Below are 10,077 nucleotides of genomic sequence, written 5' to 3'. Positions count from 1 at the left end.
TCTTGCATGCATTCCATATTATTTACAGACTTAGTCAGATGCTCCTTAGCTTTATAACTTATAAATGCCAAGTCTAAAATTAATTATAGATTTGACATAGAAGTTACAAACCTATTTTGCCAGAGTCCCCAACAGGCCAGTTCCTCTTCAAGATTACAGATACAGCAAATGTCCAGCACGCCGAGATGTCACACGGACAGAGGCCGGGCGCTGGCTGCCTGGGTTCAGGGTTAACGAAGGATCGATTGCAAAAGGCCTGAGGAGTGTTGTTGGTGAGCTAGAAACGTTCCACACCTTCACTGTAGGGGGTCACAAGTGCGTACATTTTTCAAAATTCACTAAACTAAACCTTAAAATAGATTTATTTTATTTCATATTACTTATATGACAACAAAGTCACTTTAAAATGAAATATGTGTATATGTAGGTGTGTCTATTATTTATACACACATACACACCTACATGTATTCTCAATGAATACAAAACATAAACTGAACACAAAAGGACTAAATCTTCAGCTGGACTTGCTTTCTCATTTCTATGTTCAATTATAAACAGCTTTTTATGGTTGAGCTAAGGTCTGAGAGATGGGGTGTGAGGGAACACAAGCCAAGGAAGCTGTTGGGGCCTACTGTGGTTCTCCATCAAGGGCTGAAAAGGCGGGAGTAACAGGTGAGGTTGCACTGGAATTCCAGCCGCTGGGACAAGCTGTCGCAGGACACACACGGGCCCGGGAGACTGAGACTCCAGCGCACCAGCACGTCTGGGGTGATCACTGAACTGATGACAGGCAGAGGGGTGTATGAGTCTCCTGGGGCTGCTGTAACAAGTTGCCACATACTTAATGGCTTAAAACAAAGCAGATTTATTCTCAGTGGAGGCCAGAGGTCCGAGATCAGTTCCACTGGGCTGAAGTCAAGCTGTTGGCAAGGCTAGATCCTTCCAGAGGCTCCAGGGGAGAACCCACTCTCATCTCTTCCACTTCCAGAGGCTGTGATATTTCCCGGCTCCCGGCTGCGTCACTCCAATCTGTTTCTGCTTCTGTGGCCACATCACCTTCACCTCTGCAATTGTCAAATCTCCCTCTGTCCCCTCTGATGAGGATACTGGTGATTACGTTTAGAACACACCCAGTTCATCCAGGACTCTCTCCCCGTTTCAAGATCGTTAACTTAGTCACATCTGCAAAGTTCTTTTTGCCATATATGATAACATTCTCAAAGTCTAGGGATTAAAATGTGAATATCACGGGGGGCCCACCACGGAGGAGTTGATATTTTGGACTGGATAGGCACTTTTCACGACCTGCCCTAAAAGCTGTGTGCTTGGGCCTCTCCTTCCTCAACACTGGTATCCATGATATGGATGAAGATCCAGAAAACTTTATTAACTAGTAGATAGCAGGATGGAAGGGGCTTGGTGAATGGGACACTCAGAGTCACAAAATATCTTGCCATTCTGGACTCTGGGGCTAAATCCAACCAAGCAAATCTACATCAAGATCCAGATAAGAATTTGCACTTAGGTCCAAAAATCCAGCTGTGTCAGCGCAGCCTGTCCCGGTGGGAGCCCATGTGAGCAAGCGTCATGGCACTCACACGGCCGGCAGTGTGGCTCAGCTGGCAAGACCAGTGGCAGTCCTCGGCCGACTGTGGAGCAAAGGGCCTCCCACTTCTGCTCTGCCCTGCTCAGAGCCCGCTAGATGGTGGTGAGGATAAGGGGCTACATTTTGTGAGAGTGATTAAAATGCTAGAGATACCCTAGAAGAGGCCTGGAAACCAAGAGGACACTGTTGAAGGAGCTGAAGAGGAGAAAAATGATCGCCCTCCTGTGTAATGTCAGTTTTGAAGGACTGGCATGGAGGATTACACTCAGCTGTTTGAACCCCAAATGGGTGAAAACTTCAGGGAGTTGGAAAGAAAGGTCTTTGTATCAGTAAGAGCCGTCCAAAGAGACAGGGGCCTCGCCCAGGTCAGAAAGTTCTCTGTCACCTGCTGGTTGGGAGCTGCGCCCTGGCCTGCTGTGCACACTCTACTCACGACATCCCTTCCCCATGGACATTGCCCTGCTCGGCCTCCAAGCCTGAGGACAGGCAAGCAGGCCCCGCTGCCTGCTCAGGGGCACCTTCTGAGGGAAAGAGCCCCACCTTGGCCCCAGAGGACACCTGACTCAGCCTCCAGACATGCTCGTCAGCTGATTCATAGAGCCCCACCGAAACGTGGAGCTCTATCCTGATTTTCACCTGGGAGAAGTCCAATCAAGACTTGACCTAAAGACTTGCTTTATGTCACATCAGCATGTGGGAAATATGAGAAATAGCTTCAAATAGTGTTATTAGTTAAAATATAGTTAATAAGTGGCACACACCAGATTGAGGTCCAGATTCTGTGATGCAAACCCTGGGCCCTTTCACTATACATGGCTGACCTACGGAACCTGACGGTTCTGTGGGGGCTGCAGAAGCAGCTTTTGCCATAACGAAAGGCAGTTTTCAGGGGGGAGAGGTCGAGGAGGGAGGTTGGGAGAAACTAGGAAGGGAGCGGGGCATCAAGGCCAGTCAGCACCCCTAACTCTCCTAAGGGACAGACACTGAATCAGATCACCAGAAGCCAGAGCAGGAGCATGGCTGGACCCTACTGTGGTGGGGACCTTCTGAAAATACTCTGCACATTGAAAATAACCACAGCCAGGAATCCAGGACCACTGGATGGGGATCATAGTCCAAAGGGATGACCCTGAGCAGGGCTGCTACCCATGTTTGTGTGAGCCGAGCCCTTCCTAATGCTAGAGGTTCCATTCCACAGTCTAGCAGTTCTCCAACTTAGCTTGCACGAGAATCACCTGGAGGTCTTCTGAAAAACAGATTCTTGGGTCCTACCCCTGGAGCTTCTGCTTCAGTGGGTCATAGTAGAGCCCAGGAATATGCATTTCTAATAAGCTCACCAGTAATAGAGATGCTGCTGGTACAAGGATCACATGACTAAGGACTTCAGGGATCACTGCCACTCCAGAGATGCACAGTGAACAACCTACACAACCATACGCGGCAGCCCTCACCATTACAAAAGCACCCTTTAAAAATAGCTTCCAGGCCTGCATGTGAGAGAATAAACCAGACTAAATAAATGACAGCTGATAATGTCCCTTATCTACAAGATGAAGACAGGCATAGATGGATGTGCAACCTAGATAATCCCAAATGTTACTTGACCACTTCTTTTTTAGGTTATTGGTCCTCTGACATTTTTGACAAGATGACTGCAGAGCTGACATCGGTCCTTCTCAGTGCATCGCATCCAGAGGCGCACGCTGTCCATCTGATTAGTGCTGTGGAGTGGTCTCTGATCACCTGCTGCAGGGAGCGTCTGCCTGGTTTCCCATTGTAAAATTGACAAAGAACTTGAGGAGATTCTTTGAGACTATGCAAGTTTTGCTCTCCCGAAAATCTCACCTCTGATTTTAGCATCCATTAGCGGATCTTGTCCACAACGGTCGTTCGTGGGGTGTTTACCTGCTGCTGATTTTCTATTACCCTCTTTCCTTCCACTTTTAATAGTTGGATCGTTCCTTTTTAGCTGTCATAGCCTTCTTGGCTCACTGTGGACTTGTAGACAACAAAATTCCAAGTCTTTCACTGGTAAAATATGTAACATTTACCATTATAGTACATTATAATATATAACATTTACAGCTTACAAAGTACTTTCATTCTATTATCTCATTCGATTTACTCGCATGAACAGCTGCGCAGAAAGGCCTCTGCATTCCTGGGCCCCAGCAACAGCCTTTTGTCACCCAGCCTAAATGGAAAATCCAACATTATCCTTGCTAAGTCATCTTATTAATTGGGTAGCCACGCCCTCCAGCTATCTGAGATAGAAAGTAGAGCCCATCATTTACGGTATTAACTTATTGCCACCAAATTTACTTAAACAGACTTTCTCAGTCATCACTCAAGTCGCTGGTAAAAATATTGAGCATAACAGAGGTAAGAAGCTGTAAGTTGTCATTTTCAGTCACACCTTTACTATTAGTTGGACTATCCAAAGATACAAAGAAAACGAGTGGTTTTCTCAGTTAATGAATTCTCTTATATGTATTGTTTCTTAGTGAACTTTAAGAATTCTGAAGTTTATATTTAGCCAGACCATATGCTCTGCAACTGCTGGTAATTTCCTAACTGTGGAAGAAGTGTGTGTCTTCAGTCACTTCCCTGGGCACCTGCAATAGCCACCATGTGAGAAATAAAACAAAACCTCTTTGGAACCATGTGCGCAGCACTAACCTTGGGATAGAAACAGGTGTAAAGACAGTCTGCGTTATCTTATCACTTCAGAATAACAGTAGCCTCCTAGGAGCCTCGCAAACAGTAGGTGTTCAATTAATATCTATTGAATTGATAAATGGATACATGAATGAATTATTATAAGATGTAAAAGGTAAGAGGTTTAAAGGCACTGGTTTGTTTTTATTCCTTCTAAGGCTCACAAGTCAGTGCTGGGTGTTGGTGGGAGGCCTCTGATCCTTTCTGTGTGGGCCTCTCCACTGGCTGCAAGGGTGTCCCCATGACAAAGAGCTGGCTTCCTCTTGGGCAAGCAATCCAAGACAGTGAGGGTGCAGCATCTCTTTCGGACTAGCCTTAGAAGTCCTACACCGTTACTTCTACCGTATTCTGCTGGTCACACAGGACCAGCCCTGATTTAACGTGGGAGGATGCTACATAAGGACACGTGGTCCCAAAGGTGCAGATCACTGGGGGCCATCTGGGAGGCTGGCTACCACGGGGAGCATCCAGCAAAGGTGACTGAGAAGGAGCAGCCCGTGAGTGGGAGGAAAACCAAGAGAAGGTGATGTCCCAGAAGCCAAGTAAAGGAAGGGGCAACACCGAGCAGTGTGCTGATCGCTGCTGTGTGAGACGCGAAGGGAGAGCTGGATTGGATTTGTCAGCGTGGAAGCCCTTAACGCCCATCCATCTTCACACTGGCTGAAAGGCAGCTGTGCCAGGAGCTCCCTGCACTTTCCTGCCAAGGCGCAGTCGTTTAATGAATGAACGTCTTCCACACAGGGGGGAAAAGGTCACCAGCATCCATTCTCTTTATCAGGTCACAGACTTCTTGACCTCTCAGATATAATATAAGCAAGGATACCGGTGCTACAGAGAACAAACAGGAAACTAATCAATAATGAGCATCTATAATGTGCCAGGCTCTGTGCTAAATGCCTCTATGCACTGGAGCTCAGTTAATGACTACGAGTGCCCTATAATACTGTCTTACCCTGCTTTGCACATGTAGACGGTGAAAGTCAGAGACATTCAGTGAACATGAGTACATAGAGCTAGGAAAAGGCAGAGCTGCGATACAATGCATTCATTCGTTAACTCAGAACTCTCTTTCATTTAGTGCCTACCATGTACCAGCCACTGAGAACTGAGCAGGGGGAGCAAAATCAGACATGCCTGGCCTTACAGAGCTTACAGTCCAGGAAAGGCAAACAAAGTCATCAAACAACCATATAAATCAATGTGTGATTACAAACTATACGTGCTGCAAGGAAACAGCACAGAGGACCAGGAGAGCATGTAAAGGAGGCCCCTCTGTGTGCAGGGTGCTCTCTAAGGAAGTGACATTTGAGCTGACGTCTGAAGCGTGAGGAGGAGTTGACTCGGGGCGGGGCGGTCGGGGGGCTGTCGGGGGAGGCGCTGGTCAGCCAGGCAGTGGAGATGAGCTTCTTCTAGCAGAGGGAAAAGCTCTGGTCCCAGAAAGTTTCTTCTTTCTGCTGCGTCCAGATACCCCCTGGTAAGACCCTGAACCGTGTTGAGCCTCTCACAAGAAAAAGGTAACTTTACATCCTCCAGCATCTTCATATCCAAAGAACATCACATCCTTCGCTGGGAACTGCTCTCTCAGAGGCCGTGGAAGTCACGAGCCACCCTGCTCTTTCCCCCTCCTCATTCCAGCAGTTTGCTCCAACAGAAAAAAATGCACCCAGGCTTCTCCTCAGGAACCACACCTGAAGACGCTGCTAACTCAAAAGGAAGGGTCTGTGCGCCCTGGAGTGGGAGCAGAGTGGGTAGGAGGTAAGGGCCTGTTAAAAAATAAACTGAGACATGTAAAGGGTTTTAGGAGCTTGGCTGAGCAAAAATCTATGGGACTAGGGCACTGGAAGTGGTGAGAAGCTGGATGACAGGAGCCGGGAAAGACATGCAGAGATGGTGCGGACACAGGGAAGCTGCAGAGGCAGAGAAGGGAAAGCATCTGATTGGCTGCAGCTTAAAGCCGAGGTGGCCGTTTGTGATGGGCTGTCCTTAGACTTCTTAACCTTGAGGCATTTTCAGGCTTGTTTTGGTTTGCTTACGTGGGTCACCAAAGCTTTAGAGCTCCTTGTCTAATGGCCTCCTGGTTTAAGTAATTAAACAGGCCATAAAAGTGTAGGGGAGCCCCTGAGAGGTAGAGCCCACCCTCTCCTAAGCAGGTTCTTCCAGCTGCCCAGACTGTTCTCCACGGCTGGCAAACTGTCCTCACCCCCGCCCCACAGCCCCCGTGGAGGGGGAGGCTGCGGCAGCCACGGCCACACACAGGGGAGGGGACAGACTTGTGGGGAGAGGGGCAGACATTGCGGTTGTGGGGGCAGAGTACAGATGCTAGCGGGGGGAAAGGGTACCCCACAGATGTGAACCGGCTCGCCCATATGCCGTCTACAGGCGCCAGGAGCTGAGACTCAGGAGGCCAATTCTTTTGAATCGCCTCACTTCTGGAGGCTTCTCTGTCAAAAGGAAAAAGCAGTGTGTTACCAGTCATGTCAAGTGCTCCTTCATTCACAGAAGTAATTCAGTTCTGGGGCAGTGGTTTTCACACCTTTCTTTCCACCACAGAAGCCTCGGCATAACTGAAATGTTACTTGGAAGCACAATCTGTAGAGGGGAGGGTGGGGGTCCAGCCAGGCCCTGCTCCCTTGAGGAGTCCACAGAGCTCCCCAGCATAGCCTTCAGCTCATGTGGAACAGAGGGATGGGAGAAAGCACCCCACAAAGGCTCTGGGTGACCTGGGCGGGCTCAGAAGGCATCCTGGGACCCCGGGCTCCATCCCAGCTCCTGGTGGCCTCAGGCAAGTCATGCATTCATCCCCTGGACACTCACCCCTGGGGCCTGAGGGCTATTGGCAGAGTTTCTGGTGGTGACACCAAGAAGGCCCCTCTGCCCAAGTGGGAGGTGACAGATGGCGTGGCTTCCTCCTCTGAGTTACTGCTCAAACAGCCTAGAATATCTACTTAGGGACAGTTTAGCTGGCTAATAAAGCAGGAAATGGAAGTTGCAAGAAAGTTCGTACCCCTTACCCCGACCCCCGGACTCAGTAAAGCTATCGTCATTTGTAGTTCGAAAGAAAATGTGTCGGTCACACATCAGCTTCTCAGAAAGTATTTATTAAATGAACAAGTGAACGAATATGAATGTATTCTCTTCTAACTTATCACTTCTGTATATCTATTTATGTGTGTGTGCCCTACAAATATAGAAAAAGGTTGAGGGAGACAGAAAATGAGCAAATGCAATAATTCCAAGTTTCAGTTATTTATTGAAACAATACACTGCCTGAAGTGTTTTCTTCTGTGCTCTTGCTATGGACATGTCTGATGCTGCATTGATTTATCAATGGTTTGTGGCCAGTGTATCAGTTATCTATTGCTGCATGACAAATTACCACAAATCTTAGTGACTAAAAACAAGGAACACGTATGATCTCACTTAGCTTCTCTGAGGACTTGGGAGCGACTACACAGGTAGAGGCTTTGGTGTCTTCACAACATTGCAGTTGGCTTCCCCAGAGTGTGGGCCTCAAGGGATAAAGTGAGGACAAGCTACCATGTTTTACGACCTGGTCGGAGCCGTCCCTCCTTATCACTTTTGCCCTCTTCTGTCTGTTACAAAGCAAGTTGCTCAGTCTGTCCACACTCAACAGGGAAGGAATTAGGCTACATTTTTGGGGGGAGGAGAGTCAAAGAATTTGTGTGCATATTTCAAAAGAGTACAACCAGTAAGAATCATAATAAAGAATCATATCATCTACCAGCAAGAGTGTCATAGTTTAAATGCTGCTTCTCCTGATGTTAGGAACTACTCCATGTCTCTTTCTTTCCATATTTGCCAATAATGTAAGTCTATGGGGAAGATGGCTACTGTAGTATATACATTAATTTCCTTTTATAAATTTAAAGTCAATAATTCTCCCCAGAAAAGAAAAAAGTCTCAAAACTCATTTTTCTTTAATTAAACTTCATGCAAGATAGATTAGCCATCACTGTCTACAGACAAAAATTATTCATATTGGTGAGTGACATCAGCATCATGGCAGAGTGAGCTCTTCCCTTAGACTCTCCCCCCTAAAATACAATGAAAAGGACTTTCTTATACCAACAGAGGACATTGACACAACACAAAAGATATCTGAGACCCATGCAGCCAAACATCTGAAGGTGGAGGTCCTGGACCACTGGGAGGAAGTAGAAGGAGATAACGGGAGCTCCTCTCCCTCCTCTAAAGGCAGTGACCCAGGGCACAAGACCGCGCATGGCTCTGAGAAAAGTGGAGAGGAGCAGCTCTCCATGGGAACACTTTTGCTTTCCATATTCCCTCACAGCCCATGGGAAAACCCCACACAGAGGTGGTTAAGCTATTGTGGAGGTGTCTTCATCAAGGCCGGCACCCCAGAAGAGCAGATAGTGAGGGCAGAGTGAAAACACCTGCAGGATCACTCAGGTGAAAGAAAGCGCCCCTCCCTGCACCCAGCACTCCAGCTCAGCCAGTCAGCCAGAGCACCCATGCATACAATAGAAAAGCAGCAGCTGTGAGTGAGCTCCCTGGCAATTGCAGATGGAGCCTGTCAGCATAGATTCCAAAGGACAGGGACAGACACCAGGGATCACAACAGACTCAGAATACACAGCTCCTGACCCAGCCCTAGTAGTGGCAAGTGGAAGCTGTAACCAGATACTATGCAAAAGCACAGATCCACACCATCAGATAGTATGAAAAAATATATTTAATACTCGAGAGTAGAAGGAAAATGACAAGCACCCAGAAATCAATCCTGAAGGCACAGAAATTTACAATCTAAATGGCAGAGAATTCAAAATAACTATCATTAAAAAAAAAAACCTCAGTGAATTACAAGAAAATATAGATAGACAGTTCAATGAAATCAGGAACAAAATTAATGCACAGAGAGAATTATTCACAAAAGAGATTGAAACTATAAAGAAAAACCAATCAGAAATGTTGGAGGGGACAGCCCCATAGCCGAGTGGTTAGTTCACACACTCTGCTTTGGTGGCCCAGGGTTTTGCCGGTTGGGATCCTGGGCCTGGACCTAGCACTGCTCATCAGGCCATGCTGAGGTGGCATCCCACATGCCACAACTAGAGGGACCCACAACTAGAATATACAACTATGTACTTGGGGCTTTTGGGAGAAGAGGGAGAAGGAGGAGGAGGAGGAGGAAGAGGAGGAGGAGGAGGAGAAGGAGAAGGAGAAGAAGAGGAAGAGGAAGAAGAAGGAGAAGATTTGCAACAGTAGGTAGCTCAGGTGCCAATCTTTAAAAGAAAAAAAGAAACGTTGGAGATGAAAAACACAATGGATGAAATAAACAAAAATCTGGAGTACCTGAATACAGAGATGATTTATGGAGGACAGAAATGTAGAAATGCTTCAGATGGAGGAGGAGAGAGAATTAAGACTAAAAAGAAATGAAGAAATTCTCCGAGAAATATCCTACTCAATTAGGATATACAACATAAAGATTATAGGTATTCCAGAGGGAAAATGGAGCAGAAATCTTGTTCAAAGAAATAATAGCTGAGAACTTCCCAAACCTGAGGAAGGAGCAGGAAATACAAGTAAAAGAAGCTAATAGAACTCCTAACTATATCAACGTAAAAAGATCTTCTCCTAGGTATGTAGTAGTAAAACTGGCAAAAGTAAATGACAAAGAAAAAATATTAAGGGCAGCAAGGCAGAAGAAAATACCTACAAGGGAACCCCTATCAGGCTTTCAGTGGATTTCTCAGTGGAAACCATACAGG

The sequence above is a fragment of the Equus przewalskii genome, chromosome 16, assembly GCF_037783145.1.
Source record: "Equus przewalskii isolate Varuska chromosome 16, EquPr2, whole genome shotgun sequence".
Classification (NCBI taxonomy): domain Eukaryota; kingdom Metazoa; phylum Chordata; class Mammalia; order Perissodactyla; family Equidae; genus Equus; species Equus przewalskii.
Note: the sequence above shows the minus strand (reverse complement) of the source record.